The sequence below is a fragment of the Chrysochloris asiatica genome, unplaced genomic scaffold (genome assembly GCF_000296735.1).
Source record: "Chrysochloris asiatica unplaced genomic scaffold, ChrAsi1.0 scaffold00082, whole genome shotgun sequence".
NCBI classification, from domain to species: Eukaryota; Metazoa; Chordata; class Mammalia; order Afrosoricida; family Chrysochloridae; genus Chrysochloris; species Chrysochloris asiatica.
Genome location: NW_006408600.1, coordinates 303,768 through 322,295, shown reverse-complemented (window position 1 = coordinate 322,295; position 18,528 = coordinate 303,768).

Here is an 18,528-nt window from a genome sequence, read left to right as displayed (position 1 = left end):
CATACTTCATACATTCCATATTCCAATTTTCAATGGATGTTTACAGCTGTTTCTCTTCATTTTAAGTTGTTGCCCATCAGCAAATGCAGGTTCTGTGCGCTTTTCTCCCCTGAACTTAACTGTATTCATGTCATTATGGTCAACCCTTTAGTAATATTACTATTACTGAAATTTATGCACCAACCACTTAAGTCAGTGATGATGAAATTTAAGAATTCCACCTTTTTTTTTTCTATCTGAAATTGATCAAACATGCAATCAAGATGTATTGTAATTACTGGTGATTGAAATGTAAAGGATGGAAACATAGAGTAAGGATCAGTAGTTGGAAAATATGGCCTTGGTGACAGAAATGATGCTGGAGATCACATGATAGAATTTTACAAGACCAATGATTTCTTCATTGCAAATACCTTTTAATAAGCAATATAAAAGGTGACTATACACATAGACCTCACAACATAGCATTCACAGAAATCAATATGACTACATCTGTGGGAAGAGATGGTGGAAAAACTCTATTCATCAGCCAAACAAGACCTGGGATAACTGTGGAACAGACCATCAATTGCTCATAAGCAAGTTCAGGCTGAAGATGAAGAAAGTTAAAACAAGTTCACAAGCCAAAATATGACCTTGAACATATCCACCTGAATTTAAGAGATCACCTCAAGAACAGATTTGATGCATTAGACACTAAAGACTGAAGACCAGAAGAGCTGTGGGATGACATCAAGAACATCATACATGAAGAAAAGCAAAAGGTCATTAAAAGGAAAAAGAAAGAAGGAGAAGACAAAATGGATGTCAGCAGAGATGCTGAAATTTACTCTCCAGCATAGAGATGCTAAAGCAAATGGAAGAAATGAGGAAGAAAGAATTGAACACAAAATTTCAAAGGACAGCTCAAGAAGACAAAATCAATTATTATAATGAAATTTGTAAAGACCTATAGTAAGAAAACCAAAAGGGAAAAACACGCTCAAAATTTTCAAGCTGATGGAACAGAAGAAAAAAATTCATACCTCGACTGGTAATATTAAAGGATTTTATGGGCAAAACTGAAGTCCTCGTGTGGCACTGTAGGATAAGGCACTAGACTACAGGGCCAATTTAAATGCCAAGGTTTGTGGTTCAAACTCACCAGCTTCTCCTCAGAAACCCTAAAAGGGTCGCGGTAAGTCAGAACCAACTCAACAGCACTTAAAAACATAACAACAATGGGCAAAATATTGAATGATAAAGCATTAAAAAAGATGGGAAAAATACAGTCACTGTACCAAAAAGAAGTGGACAATGTTCAAAAATGTCAACAGCTATCCTATGACCAAGCGCCAAGAAGCCCAAGATGTGCTGAAACTACTGCTAAAACACAAGGCTCTGGGAATTGATGGAATACAAATTGAAATCTTTCAACAAACTGATGTAGCACTGGAGGCACTCACTCATGTTTGCCAAGAAATCTAGAAGACAGATAACTGGCCAAAAGACTGGAAAAGAGCCATATTTGTACCCATCCCAAAAACAGTTGACCCAATGGAATGCGGAAATCACTGGACAATATCATTAATATCACGTGAAAGTAAAATTTTGCAAAAGATAATTCAAAAATGGCTGCAAAAGTACACTGACAGGGAATTGTCAGAGGTTCAAGTCGGATTTAGATGGGGGATGTGGAATGAGGGATATAATTCCTTATGTCAGATGGACCTTAGTTGAAAGACTAGTAGAATACTAGAAAAATGTTTACTTGTGCTTTATTGACTACACAAAGGCTTTCGATTGTATGGATCATAACAAGCTATGGACAACATTGAGAAGGATGAGTATTCTGGAGCACTTCGTTGTATTCATGAGGAATCCTCCTGTACATAGACCAAGAGGCAGTTGTTCAAACTGAATGATAGGACATTTAATGGTTTAAAATTATGAAAATGTGCATCAGAGTTGTATTTTTCACCATACTCATTCAATCTGCATATTGAGCAAATAATCGAAGAAGTATTACATGAAGAAGAATGTGACATCATGATTAGAGGATGACTCATTAACAACTTTCAACATGCACATGGTACAACCTTGCTTGATGAAAGTGAAGAGGACATAAAATGCTTACTGATAAAGATCAAAGAACACAACCTTACATACAGGTTGCACCTCAATGTAAAGAGAAAAAAAATCCTCATCATTGGAGCAATAAATAACATCAACATAAATGAAGAAAAGGTTGAAGTTGTCAAGCACTTCAGTTTGCTTGTATCCACCATCAACACTCATGGAAGTAGTAGTCAAGAAATCAAATGACATATTGCATTAAGCAAATTTGCTACACAGGTCTCTTTAAAGTGTTCAAGAGCATAGATGTCAATTTGAGGACTAACGTTTGCCTGATCCAAGTCATGGTATTTGCAATAGCCTCATATACATGTCAAGGTTGTATAGTGAATAAGGAAGATACTAGAAGAATTGATGCATTTGAGTTCTGGTAATGGAGAAGAAGATTAAAAGTACCATAGACAGACAAATCTGTATTTGAAGAAATACAGTCATAACGGTCTTTAGAAGCCAGGGTGGGGAGACTTCATCTCTTGTGTTTGGGGCATATTATTAGGTGAGACAGTCCTTGGAGAAGGTCATCATGATAGGTAAAGTGGAGGGTCAGCGGAAAAGAGGAATACCCCCAATGAAATGGATTAGCATAGTGGCGGCAGTAATGGGCTCAAGTTTAACGAGATTGTGAGGATGACACAGCTCCAGGCAGTATTTCATTCTGTTGAGCAAAAGATGGCTACAAGTTGGAGCCAACTGATGGCACCTAACAACAACAACAACAGCAATGCCTAGGGTATTGATCTTTATGCATTCCATTCCATTTTTGAGAACTTCTCATTTTCCTAGGTTCATACTATGTACATTCTATATTCCAATTAATAGATGTTTACAGCTGTTTTTCTTCATTTTGAGTTGTACCCAATCACCAATGAATGTCCCCAAAGCTTTACTCCTTGCATGTAATCATGGTCAACTCTCATTTGAGAAGGTACCTCTTCCCCAGTCCTATTTCCAACCTGAGGAATTCATCTTCAGGCACTATACCTGACAATATTCTCAGGGTGTTCATCATGGTTTCATCTTCTGGCAATGTATCTGACAAGTTTTAGCTGTTACTCATTAGGTTTTCAGTCACTAAGCATTCAGAAGTAGTCTACTACTCTTTCTTCCTAGTGTGTCTTAGTCTGAAAGCTCAGCTGAAAGCTGACCACCATGAGTGACCCTGCTGGTATAAAATACTGGTGGCACTGCTTCCAGCATCACAGTAATATGCAAGCCACCAGAGTATGACAAACTGACAGACAAGTTATGGCCATTAAAAATAAGAATGTGGCATGTACAAAGTACGAATCTAGGAAAACTGGATATTGTAAAAAATGAAATGATAAATGATAAAGATTAATATCCTAGGCATTAATGAGCTGAAATGGATTGATATTGATCATTCTGAATCTGACAATCATATGGTTTCCTATGCTGAGAAGGAAAAATTGAAGAGCAATGGCATCACATTCATCATCAAAAAGAATATTTCAAGACCTAGCTTGAAGTACACTGTTGTCTGTGATTGAGTAATATCCATATTTCTACAAGGCAGACCAGATATAGATAATATCTGCATATATTTAGTTGTATGAATCCTGGTGTGGCGCTGTGGGATAAAACACTGGATTGCAAAGTTGATTTGAATCACAATTTTCAAACTCACCAGGACTCCTTGGAAACTCTATACAGGGTTGCTATGAGCCAGAACCAACTTGACAGTTCTCAACAACAACAATATAGTAATACAGATAAAACATATAATGATAGAAATTCAAATCAGATTCAAAAGTGTGCCTGGAATGAGGGATATCACTCATTCTAGTAAAATGGATCTTAGCTAAGCACAGAGAATACCAGAAAGATGTTTACTGTTGTTGAGTGCTGCTGAGTCAATTCCAACTCATAGCAACACTATGTCCACAACAGAACGAAACATTGCCGGGTCCTAAACCATCCTCATAATTATTATTACATTTGAACCCATTGTAGCTGCCATTGTGTCAATCCATCATGTTGGGAGTATTCCTCTTTTTCACTGTCCCTCCACTTTACCAAACATGATGTCCTCCTCCAGGGACTGGTCCCTCCTGATAACATTTCTGAAGCATGAGAAAGTCTGGCCAGCCAGGATTCTAAGGAACATTCTGGTTGTACTTCCTCTAACACAGATTTGTTTGTTCTTCTGCAGTTCATTCAATTCTGTGAATCATAAGAAATTATGGATACATTTTTAAAAATGGTAACTCCAGGATTGCACTCATTTGAAACTAAGATATAGTCATTCAAGCAGAAGAAGGGGATATATGTGGTTTAAAAAGAATAGGAAAGCTGTGCACATCAGGGTTGTGTCCTTTCATCATACTTACTCAATCTGTGTGCTGAACAAATAATCTGAAAAATTAGACTATATAAAAAAGATTGCAGCATCAGGATTGGATGAAGACTTGTTTACCAGCAAAATGCAAACGACATAACCTTCCTTGCTGCAGGTGAAGAGGACTTGAAGCACTTACTGATGACGATAACAAATTACAATCTCCAGTATGGATTATACCCCAATATAAAGAAACAAAAAACCTCACAACTGAATCAGTAAGCAACATGATGCTGTGTGCTGTCCAATCGGTTCTGACTCATAGGGATGAGTATAGGGCTGTGTATAGGGCTTCCACAGAGCTTGGCTTACAGTGCCAAGCTAAGACTCCATATTATGACTAACAGGGAAAACACTGAAGTTGTCAAGGATTTCATTCACAATCAACACTCATGGAAGCAGCAGTTAAGAAATCAAATGATGTACTGAACTGGAAAAATCTGCTATAAACATTTAAAGTGCTAAAAAGCAAGGATGCCAACAGGACAGATGCAAATGTATTTTCAAAGGCAATCTGGATCCAGACCGTGGAAAGAAGGAAAGGGTGTCTGTAGAAAGGGGAAAACCCTAAACCAATGAAAATACTAGTCTTTCTTTTAACAATGTTATGCAGATTAAGCAGCTTTGAAAGCGCTATGCCCAATAGCCATTTCAGACAGATAAACTACAAATCGTTTCCTAGAATTTAAAGTGTTGGTTTCTAATCATATGCAGCAAAACATGAGTCTTCCCCTCCAGGTGGGTAACTTTTCTCAGTAACACATAAATGTAGCTCAGTGTACACTCTTGCCTCTGTACATCTAAAACTCTCCTGTCCTCCACAATCTAGAACAGCATGCGCCAACAAAGTAGCCAATAAGTACATGTGGTTATTTACATTTAATTTGATCTAATTAAAATTACAAAAATTAAAAATTCTATACCCAAATCTTACATTTCAATACTTTATAGCCACATGGGAATAGTGACTACTCTATAGAACAAGGCAGATATAAAACATTTTCATTGTTGCAGAAAGTTCTGTTGAACAGTGCTGGCTGACAGCAGGGGTCCACAATCTTCTACAAAGAACCGGAAAACAAATAACCTATGCTTTCAGGCCAAGAAGCAAAATCAAGGTTTTATATAGTTGCTTGTATAACAAGAAGGAGCAAGCCCTGGTAGTGTTGTAGGATAAGCACTGGGCTGCTAACTGCAAGGTTTCCAGTTCAAACCCAACAGCTGCTCCATGGGAGAAAGATGAGGTCATCTGTTCCTGTAAAGAGTTACAGCTTTGGAATTCCTAGACTAGGTTGCTGTGAGTGAAAACTGACTCAATGACAATAGTTTTTTTTTGGGTTTACATAAAAGGAAAACAAATTTCCTTTTTTCCCTGATAAAATTCAAATTGATGGCACCTAGCTACATCCACAATGAGCATCCCTGGCCCTCAAACATTACATATTAAATATCATAGCATTTTATACTCAATGTGACAAAACAATATCCCATCACAGCTCCAAATTTTCTCACATTCAAGGGGAAGTTCCAGGTGGAACCACCAGACACCTTTAGCTCCTGCCCACCTCTTCTACATCTTCTCTGATCACACAACTTCCTCGGAGCTTCTAAAGAATCTGTATAGTTTTTCCCATAGTCACAAAATAAAATCTAAATTCTTCCCTAGAATCCAAGGCCTTCATTTCCAACTTTATGTAGTGAAGCTAAAAATGAATTATTTACCCTCATAAATGATATAAACAAGGCTACAGTTGCCAAATATGTAAGTAGGAAAATTTATAACAATCACATTTCAAGAGGAACACATTTAGATTCTTGTAGCTGGACATCCTGATGAAGTAGTCCACTGAGAGATTATTTAAGTGAGGGACCAAGCATTCTCCCATAAACACAGCCATGTTAAAGGAACCAAATCAAGACAAAAACCTGGTCTGGAAAGCCTGGGTTAGTGCTTAGGAATCGGTAGTTTGCAATGCCATTCATTCTCCAAACAAATATTTTCTAAGGGTTCATCACATATCCTGTATTGCTCAGGACCATGAAAAGAAGCATGAACTGGTCATGAAGGTTCCCATACTATTGTTCTCTCCCCAGTGCATCATAAATCCATCACCCAGTTCCCTCATCCATCCAATAAATAAAATGGCAGTGCATATTTGAGAGATTCATGAGCCCTTTAAGTAGTGCTGTTGTTATTGTTAGGTGCCATCAAATCAGTTCCAATTCACAGTGACCCTAAGTACAAGAGAACAAGTCTACCCAGTCCTATGCCATCCACACAATTGTTGGCCCTGTTTGAGATGACTGTTGCAATCCATTTCATTGAGTGTTTACCTTTTTTCCTCTCACCCTCTACTTTACCAAGAATGATGTCCTTCTCCAGGAACTGCTCCATCCTGATAATAAGTCCAAAGTAAATGAAATGAAGTCTCACCATTCTTGCTTCTAAGACTCATTCTGGCTGTACTTGTTCCAAGACAGATTCGTTTGTTCTTTTGGCAGTCCATACTAACAGCTAATTCTTCATCAACACCTAATTCAAGGGTACCAATGCTTTGATCATCCCTATTTATTGCCCAGATGACGTAATTGAAAATAACTGGGCTTGGGTCAGTTCTTAAAGTTCCTTAGTTTTTAAAGTGACCTCTTTGCTCTTTCACATTTTATAAAGGTCTTTTGCAGCAGACTTGCCTAATATAATGTAATATTTGATTTCTGGACTGCTGCTTCCATGAGCGTTAACTGTGGATCCAAGTGAAATATAATCATTGACGACTTCAATATTTTCTCATGATACTACTTATTGGTTCAGTTGTGAGGATTTTTGTTTCTTTATGTTAAGGTGTAACCGATGATAAGGGTTATAGTCTTTGATCTTCATCGGTAAGTGTTCCAAGTATTCTTCTCTCTCAGTAAGCAAAATTGTGTCATCTGCATATTGTAGGTTGTTAGTGAATCTTCATCTAATCCCTGATGCTGTATTCTTCATATAGTGCAGCTTCTGAGATTATCTGCTCAGCATACAGACTGCAGGAATATGGCAAAAGAATAAAACCCTTTCCTGAAATGCAGTACCCACTGGTTCTGCTTGAATGACTGCCTTTTGGTTCATTACAGGTTCTACATGAGCACAATTAAGCATTCTGAAAATCCCATTCTTTTAAATGTTATTTATAATTTGTTATGATCCACATAGTCGAATTCCTTTAATGGTCAATAAAAATTGGTAAACAACTTTCTGGTATTTATCGCTTTCATCCCAGTTTCATCTGACACCATGATGTCCACCCTTCCATGTCCTCTTCTGAATTCAGCTTGAATTTTTGACAGTTCCTTGTCAATGTACTGCTGCAACCATTTTTGAATCATTTTCAGAAAAATCTTACTTGTGTGTAATGTTATTGATGTTGCTGTTGCTAAATGATATCAAGTTGGTTCAAATTCATAACAACCCTGTATAGGGTTCCTAAGAAGTGGCTGGTGGATTTGAACCACTGACCATACAGTTCAAACCAACCTTGTGGCCCAGTACTTATCCTATAAGAGCCACACTAGAATGTTTTACAATTTCCACATTCCATTGGATCACCTTCCTTTGGAATGGGCACAAATATGAAACACTGAGTCCGGTTACTTGGTCAGGTAGCTGGCTTCCAAATTTCTTGGCATAAACAAGTGAACACTTCCAGTGTTGCTTCAGCGTTTGTTGAAGTATCTCAATTGTTATTCTGTCAATTCCTAGAACTTTGTTTTTCCCAGTGCCTTCAGTGCAGCTTCTTCCTTCAGTATCATAGGTTCTTGATCATATATTACCACCTGAACATCGGCCAGTTCTTTTTGGTACAGTGACTTTGTGTATTCCTTCCATCTTCTTTTGATGCTTCCTGCATTGTTCAATATTTTACCCACAGAAACCTTCAGTATTGTAACTAGAGGCTTAAATTTTTTCTTCGGTTCTTTCAGCTTGAGAAATGTTGAGTGTGCTCCTCACTTGATTTTCTAAATCCAAGTCTTTGCACATGTCATTATACTACTTCACTTTGTCTTCTCTAGCTGTCCTTTGAAAGATGTTCAGCTATTTTCCGTCATCATTTCTTCCATTAGCTTTAACTAATCTACATACAAGAGCAAGTTTTCAGTGTTTCTTCTGACATCCATTTTTGTTTTTTCTTTCTATCTTTTTAAAGACCGTTAGCTTTCTTCATGTATGATATCCTTGGTATCATCCCATTGCTTGTCTGGTCTTCCTCCAGTAATTAGTATTCAGTGTGTCAAATCTCTTCTTGAGATGGTCTTTAAATTCACATGTGATATATACTCAAAGTTTTCCCTTGCCTCTCATAGACGTGTTTTCATTTTCTTCAACTTAAACTTGAATTTGCATGTAAGCAATTTAGAGTCAGCCCCTGGCCTTGTTTTGACTAATTATATTATTTTGAGTTTCTTCAGTGTCTCTTTCCACAGATGTAGTCATAATTGTTTATGTTGTTGAAAAAAAATGATTTGAAATGGATAAGTCAGTGCTGTTGTTGTTAAGTACTGTGTAGTCAGTTCCAATCATAGCAACCCTGTATAGAGTTTCCCAGGCTTTATATCTTCACAGGAGCAGAAAGCCTCATCTTTCTCCCATGGGATGGCTGGTGGGATCAAACCACAAGCCTTGTGGTTCACAATCCAGTGCTTATCATAAGGAGCCCCCATACTCCCTGGATGAGTCATCAGTCTTGAGAAGTTGCATTATGTGATTTCCAGTGTGATTTCAATCATCAAAGTCATATTTTCCAACTACCAATTATTTTACTTTGTTTCCAATCTTCATATTCCAGTCACCAGTAATTTTTGATGCACCTTGATTGCAGGCTTGACCAATTACAGAATGAAAAAATTGCTTAAAATAAACCTTCAATTTCTTCATCATAAGCATTAGTGGTAGGTACATAAATTTGAATCACAGTCATATTAACTGGTCTTCCTTGTTGTAAATTGCCTTTGAGTTGGTCCTTATTTATAGTAACCCTGTATAGAGTTTCCAAAGCTTTTAAATCGTATGGGGTAGAAAACCTCATCTTCCTCACAGAGTAGCTAGTGGGTTCAAACTGCTGACTTTGTAGTTTGAAGTCCAGTGTTTACCCTATGGAACCATCATGTTCTCAGGTCTTCCTTGTAGGCATATGAATATGATCCTATCACTGATAGTGTTGTACATCAGCACAGATCTTGAAATGTTCTTTTTGGTGATGAATGCAATGTCATTCCTCTTCAATTTGTCATTCCCACAATAGCAAACCATATAATTGTCCATTCAAAATGGCCAATACTAGTCCATTTCAGTCCCCAGTGCCCAGGACATCAATCTGTATGTGTTCCATTTCATTTTTTGATGACTTCCAATTTTCCTAGATTCATACTTCATACATTTCACATTCTGATTATTAATGAATGTTTGCAGCTGTTTCTTCTCACTTTGAGCAGTCCCCAAAGCTTTCCTTCCTCCGTGTTGTTCAGACAAACTTTACTTTGAGGAGGCAGCTCGTCCTCAGTTCAACCAGGGCAACCAGGGCTCATCTTCTAATACTATATTAGACACAGTGTTTAGCTGATACTCATGAGCCTTCAGAGGAAAATTGTTTAGAAGTAGATCATCAGGTCATTCTTCCTAGTCTGTCTTAATCTGGAAGTTCTGCTGAAAACTGTCCTCCAAGGGTAGCCCTTCTGGTACTTGAAAAGCCACTGGCATCGTTTCTAGCATCATAGCAACAATCAAGCCACCACAGTACAAAAACTGACAAACTTGTTTACAAGCAATTGATGGCCCACAGTGGTCCTTGGCCTTGTTTTAGCTGATGATATAGAGCTTTTCCACCAACTCGTCCCACAGCTGTAGTCAATTTGATTTCTGTGTTCCCTCGGATGAGGTCCATGTGTATAGCCATCTTATATATTGCTAAAAAAATAAAAAGGCATTGCAATGAATAAGTCATTGATCTTGCACACATTATGTGATCATCAAGGCCATATTTCCCAACTGCTGATCCTTCCTCTTTGTTTCTAATCTTTGCATTCCAATCACCAGTAATTATCAATACATCTTGATTGCAGAGTTCATCAATTTCCATTTTGACTGAAGAAGCTGTTGTTATACGCTGTCAAGTCAGTTTTGACTCTTAACGACCCTGTATAGGATTTCCAAGGAGCTGCTGGTGGGTTTAAACCACCAACATTGTAGTTATCAGAACTTTTCAATTTCATCATCACTGGCTTTATTGTTTGGTGCATAAATTTGAATAATAATGGTATTAACTGGTCTTCCTTGTAGACATATGGATATTATACTATCACAGACAGCATTATGCTTCAAGTTAGATCTTGAAATGCTCTTCTTGATAATCAATGCAATGCCATTCCTCTTCTCTTTGTCATTTCTGGAACAGTAAACCATATGATTTTCAGATTCAAAATGGTGAATACCAGTCCATTTCATCAATACCTAGAATATTAATCTTCATGTGTTCCATTTTTGACAACTTAAACAATTTTAACTAGTTTTAAAATTTGTACAGCCCTTGTTCTGATTTTTAATGAATGTCTACAGCTGTTTCTCATTTGGGTTGCATCCATCAGCAGTTGAAGGTCCCAAGAGTTTTGCTTCATTCACGTCATCACATCAACTCTACACTGAGGAGACAGTTCTTTCCCAGTCCTATTTTCAGTGCCTTCCAATCTGAGGAGCATATCATCTAACAATGTTCTGGTGCTCTTCATCATGTTTCAGAATCAATATTCTGGTGCTGTCTGACACAGTTCCACTGTTACTCATAAGGTTTTCAGTAGCTAAACATTCAAAAGTAGTCAATCTGTCCTTCTTCCTAGTGTGTCTTAGTCTGGAAGCTCAGTTGAAACCTGTCTATCATGGGTTTACCCTGCTGTTTTTTAAAATACTTGTGGCATAGATTGCAGCATCACAGCAAGATGTAAGCCACCACAGCACAACAAATTGATAGGCAAGTGATGGCTCAGGAATTGATGGGATACGAATTTAAGTCTTTCAGTAAACTGATGCAGCACTGGAGACACTCACTCATTTATGCCAAGAAATTTGGAAGATAGCTACCTGGTCAGCAGATTTGGAGAGATCCATATTTGTACCCATTGCAAAGAGAAATGACCCAACAGAATGTGGAGATCATCAACAATATCATTAATATCACATGCAAGTAAAATTTTGCTGAAAGTAGTTAAAAAACAGCTACAACATTACCTTGAAAGGAAACTGCCAGAGGTTCAAGTCAGCTTCAGATGAGGACGTGGAATGAGGGATATCATTGCTGATGTCAGATGGCTCTTGGCTGACAGCAGAGACTATCAGAAAGATGTTTACCTGTGCTTATTGACAATGCAAAAGCTTTCAATTGTGTGGATCAGGATAAGCTATGGACAACACTGAGAATGGGTATTCCAGAACACTTAATTGCACTCAAGAGGAACCTGTACATAGAACAAGAGGCAGTCACTTGATCAGGATAAGAAGACACTGAATGGTTTAAAATCAGGAAATGTGTGTGCCAGGGCTGTATTCATCAGCCATATTTATCTATCTGTATGCTGAGCAAATAAACTGCGAAGATGGATTATGTGAGAAAGAATTTGGCATCAGGATTGGAGGAAGACTCATAAACAACCTGCAACATGCAGCTAATACAACCTTGCTCATTAAAAGCGAAGAGGAGTTAAAATACTTACTGATAAAGATCAAAGATCACAATCACCAGTATGGCTTCCACCACAATGTGAGACTGACAAAAACAAGCACAACTACAAAGCCAAAAAAAAAGAAAGAAAAGTTTTGGGGATATTTGAATGTAAAGTCAGTACCAATGGATTCGCCAGTATCAAATCTAGAAGTGCTGGGATAGCAAGAATTGTCCCTCTCTGTGCCAGGAAGTTTCCTGGACATCAGCTCTTCTGGCTGGTAACAGATGCTACCTCAGTGCTCCAGAGGAGCAGAAGAGGAGACCTATGGACTCCACATGACAGCTAAGAGATGTTTATCTGTGAATGCTTGACACGCAGCCCTCAGGGTGCTTCTCAGGAAGAACAGAGGGAGACAGAGGCACCCAGAACTAAGAAAATGAGTGTATGGTGCTCTAATTTATCCTAAAACTTGTGTGATCTTGGAATTTTTACAATAATAATTGTTTTTAAAAACCCAGTTACTTCGTAGTTGATAAGAGCTCATGGTGACCCATGTATGTCACAGAAAAACTGTGCTTCGTAGGGCTTACAAAGTCTGATTTAAGAGGTAGGTTTCTACACCTCTCTTGCTGGACTCTAACTTTTTGGTAAGCAGTCAAGCACATTAACTGTTTGAGTTATCTTTAAAATAGCTGTCATTTATGGAGCGTAAACCATGTGTCAGGGTTCCCTGATGGTGTTACAGGGTCTCCATGAGTCAAAACCAACTCAACAGTAGTGATTTGGGTTTTACTTTTGGAAGCACATGTCAGGTTCTGTGTGCAAACTTCACATTCACTGTATCATGTAATTCTTTCAACAACTCTGTAAGGCCATTAGAGGGAGGCCATTTAGAGGTCTAAATAACTTGCCAAGGTCACAGAGCTAATAGTGGGGAGCGAGAATTCTTGCCCAGATGCATCTACTTCAGAACTCACTCTTTTAGTCACTATGATACCATCCTCTGAGGAGTTAACCACATGGAGTCCTGGTGTGGCACTGAGGGTTAATGCGCCAGACGGCAACGCCATTTGAACTGTAAGGTCAGTGGTTCAAGCTCACCAGCTGCTCCTTGGAAACCTTATACAGGGTCTCTATGAGTCGCAACCAACTCGACAGCACTTACCAACAACAATACGCCTTGTCCTCCTAATCTAACTAAAGAAGGTCATGTCTAGGGACTACATAATGCCTTCAGTAGGGATTACAGCTCAATATAATGAAAATAAAAATCTTCACAACTGGACCAATAAACAGCATTATGACAAATGGAAAAAAGTTGAAGTTGTCAAGAATTTCATTTTACTTGGATCCATAATCAATGCTTACTGAAGCAGCAGTCAAGAAATCAAACATTTTACATGGGCAAATCTGCTGCAAAAGACCTTTTTGAAGTATTAAAGAGCAAAGATGTCACTCTGAGGACTAAGGTGCGCCTGACCCAAGCCATGGTATTTTCAATTACCTCATATGTGTGTGAAAGCTGGATAACAAATAAGGAAGACTGGAGACAAATTGATGCATTTGAATTATGGTGTCAGTGAAGAAAATGAAAGTACCATGGACTCCCAGAAGAGCAAACATACCTGTATTGGAATTAAGTATAGCCAGAATGCTCCTTAGATGCAAAAATGGCGAGACTTTACATCTCTTGTGCTTTGGACATGCTATGAGGAGGAACCAGTCCCTGAAAAAGACATCAAGATTAGTAAAGTAGAGGGTCAGCCAAAAAGTGGAGGACCCCCAACTAGATGAACTGACAGAGTGGCTGCAACAAAGAGCTCAAACATCACAATTATGAGGATGGCAAAGGCCAGGCAGTGTTTCATTAGGTTGCACACAGAGTTACTAGGAGCCGGAGATGACTCAAGGACACCTAATAACAGGGAATATGTGAGTGGTGCTCATTGAAGGAATCCTGTATGGTAGTAACTCATTGTGATTCTGTACCATCTTTTGGCAACACCTCACAGAATGTTCTGGCAATAACTAACATTTGTTTAAAACCAGTAAAAGTATGTCAATTATGCATACATAGTCATATGTCTTATTATTTAACATTGTTGTTGTTGTTGTTAAGTGCCGTCGAGTCGATTCCGACCCATAGCGACCCTGTATAGGGTTTCCAAGAAGTAGCTGGTGAGCTTGAACTGCCGACCTTGCAATTCAAACGGCTTTGCAGTCTGGCGCATTACCCCACAGCGCCACACCAGGACTCCATTATTTAACATTAGAAATACTATAAAATACCAGCACCAATGTTATATTTATAAACATTACTACAAACTTAAAACAAGCAGCACTTACCTGGAAGATTTTATTGGCTATTATAACTGGAACCCGATCGTTTACTGATTCAATGGTCACAAAAATTGTTTGGGGCAAACTCTGTTTTCCAAGCTCTGAGTTATTGGCAAAGATGATAAAGTTGTCAAGAAGTTCCTCGATACCATCATGAACATAATTAATCAATTCATTTTCCACCTATAACCAACAACAAACAAAATTACCAACTTACGGGATTTGCTTTTTAAATATTAGTAAACTACTCATAAGACATATTGTCTTGACATATTGTCAGGAGGGACCAGTTGCTGGAGAAGGATATCATGTTTGGTAAGGTGGAGGGTCAGAGAAAAAGAGGAAGACCCCCAACGAGATGGATTGGCCAAGTGGCAGAATCGATGGACTCAAGCGTGGCAACAGTAATGAGGTTGGCCCAGAATCAGGCAGTGTTTCGTTCTGCTGTGCATAGGCTCACTATGAGACAGCACCGATTCAATGGCACCTAACAACAACAACAACTCATAAGATTTCCTCATTTTAAAAATCTTTCTGAAATACACACACACACAAAAAAATTGTCTTCATTCCAAGAAGTTTGCCAAACTGAGTGCAAATTGTAATTAGCAGTGTAGTTTTTCTGAAATGATATTGCTTCCTAGAGATAAGTTTGAGGAACAGATCAATAAAGTAAGATGGTATAGAAAAATGAATGCTGGATTGATAATCATAAAGCCTGAGTTCAAATGTTATTTCTAACACTTAAGTATGTTGTAGGTGAGAAACATAAGCCAGCCTTTCTTTCATTGGCATGAAACCTGTTGCCATTGACTCACTTCTGATTCATGACAATATGGTATGTTAAAGGGTAGAATTGTTACAAAAGGTCCTTTTGTCTGTAGTCTTAACAGAAGCAGATCACTGGGTCTTTTTTAAAAAGCCATGACACCCAATAAAACTGAGATTCTAATTATTTTCAATAACTAATTTTTTGATGTATTGAGTGTTTTGTTGGACAATTCAGAACGTTAGATTTAGGCTCAGTCTAATTCTGGATATCTAAAACTTCCATCCACTGGATACATTTCTTCTTTCTGGCAGTAGATGAACTATGTCAACTACTCAGTTTCCCTAAACTTCTCTTTTCTAAGCTAAGTTTAAATGCTGTTGTATGTGACATTACACTGCTAACCTCCTAAGCCTGCTCATCTTCCACAAAAGACAACCATTTTTGTGTACCTCTTAATGATACACATAGTCACATAATATACCATTCCTTAGGACAGATATGACAAAATTCATTGGTATTGTCACCTCCCTGGATGCAAATTATATTACCAAGACAGATCTTTCACACTATAGCAGTCTAAATGTAAACACATTTACTTTTAGCCCTACTAGATTTTGTTTTTTTCATTTTAGTTTTGAAATGGTCGTCCAATGATTTAGTTATTCCTCTTGGCTTTGTAATAACTGCAAATTTGATCAGAATGCCTTTCATGTCTTCATGACTCTGATGGAAATGCTAAAGAGCACAAGGTCAAAATCAGAGAGCAACAGAGTTTTAAAGCTGGAAGGGAACTTAGCTTCAGTGACTCCGTGACCCACACATAAAAAAGCAGACAATTGCCAAAGCCCAAAAGGAGTAGCTGAACTTCTGAAAAAGTCTCTGGGGTTGTGTTTGTTTTGATAAAATACAGCCAAATATTTTAACAGTTCAACTTTGCCCATTCTTATGGCGTACTTCCTTTAAGCAAAGACTTTTGATCTCTCAAAGGTATTCCAACAAGAGTTGAAAAGTTCATGAAGCGTCTCAAGAGAAAGTTGCAGTAACACAGGTGCTGTGAGAATATCTTTGGTGTTCCATGGACAGAAAATGTCCTGATCATCTGCCTGACCACATTCCTGGAACATGCTGTCTTAAGCTATTTGAAAACAAACTTGGAAGACAACATTCAACAGAGGGTGGGGAAAGTTTTGACATAACAAACCAAGAATATAGCACTGAAGTAGCAGTCATACTCAGTATTTTTATTGGAAAAGACATTGTGCTCTCAATATAGAAGCATTTGACAAAATTACATACCAATTCATAGGTATTATTATGAAAGGAAGGAGGAATAGGTGGGTGTGTTCTAATCCTAGACTTGTAACAATAGAAAAACATCTGCTGACCTGAAATTTTTTAAAAATGTTCAAAGATTAAAAAACATTTGAGAGTCCCCACTGAATAGTTTTCATCTTGTCTAAATGGGTCTGGTGAAAAGAGATGGGGATAAGATTTTTATGATTCAATAGTGAGTAATTGTTATCATGACTAATTGCATCTGTCACAACTTGTAAAGGTACAAGTTCTGTAACAAAAAGTAGGGAGTAGTTAATCATACCATCCATGAAGAGAGGACCCTAGGACCATCAAGGGAGAAGAGCACAAGCAGAATGCGGGATCCTATCCAGAGAAGCAGCGACACCAGAGATGGAGGCAGAGATGAGGGCATGGAGAGAGAGAGAGAGCAGCTGAGGACTCTAGACTCATGGAAAAGAAAGACTGAGTGCTGGTGGCCAGGAGGTAGGCTTGCAGAATGTGCCCTTTGGTTGTTTAAATTATTGTATATTCCTGTGTGTTTTTGTGTACATCCCCCTGCCAAAAAAAGAAAAATATCAAACAGAAAAACTGAGGGAATAGAAGCAAATACTTTTGAATGATGATGTATGTATGGAGGGGATTGTAATCATCGCAATGAAATGATGAGTGTAAAACCCATGTTCTCCCATTTAAACTACACTCAATTCACAATAAAAACTTAAAAAAAAAAAAAAAAAAATTGGTGCCCTGTCCCCAACAGGACTTCTATGAGTTGAAATCAATTCTTTGCCAGTGGGTTTGTTTTTTGTCACCAATCACGTCATAGGGGTAAAAAGGTGCAGTCTGTGGCCCTCCCACACCTTAGCTCTCTACCTTATCCACTGCTCTCCCTCCCTTGCATGCAGTTCCAGCCAAAGCAGCCTCTGTTGTTCCTTAGACATGCCAGGCATGCACTTACCACAGAGCCACTGCATTTGTGATTCTCTGTGCTGAAGACTCTTCCTTCATATCCACTTAATATTGCCATCAATCACCTCCCTCACGTGTATGTTCATGCGTCTTCTCAATGGGAACTTTCCTGACCACCTATTGAAAACCAAATACACTTGTGCATGCACACACACACACACACACACACACACACGTGCACCACTAAAGACTCCAACACTTCCTACTCCCCTTTCTTGCTTTCTTTCCACAACACTATTATCATCTAGCATGCCATTTATTTCACTTCTGTATTTTATTTACTGTCAGACTTTCTCATTTCTTCCTGCCCCAAGAAAAAGGATCCAGAAGGAGAGAGATTATCTTGACTGCAAGGAAAGAGGAATAGGTGGGTGAGTAATTGTTATCATAACTAATTGCAACTGTCAGCAGTTTAAACTCACCAACCACTCCTCGGAAACCCTATACAGGGTTGCTATGGGTCACAAATGACTTGATGGTACTTAAAAACAATCATAAGTACTCGATAAATACTTGCTCAATTAATAAAGGACAAATGTGGTCAGGGCTGTCCTCTTCCACGGCCACTACTTTTCAGAGTTTAGAGTCACTGTAAGCAAAAATAACAGTGTCTCAAAACTTGAAGATGTCAGGAATCAAATAAGAAGAGAGTGTGAAGAGTCACCTGATCAGCAGGGGTACGTGACCTTGACTCTTCCCTAAGAACTAGACTACAGATAACAGCACAGAGGGCACATGTGCCTTGACATAGAAACTCAACCAACCATCAAACACCAAGCACTTCTTCCTAAGTACAATTAGCAAATCTTTGGTCAAGACCAGAACAACATTTAGTCTCTAACCAAACTTACACTATACGAGGTAAAAAGTATTAAATTCAATTGACACAAGAGTAGGTCATTTATTTTGGATGACTTATCCAGCCTTTTGATCTATTTCAGATTGAAGAAGTTGGTAGAATTCTTCTATTTCATCTTCACTGGCTTTA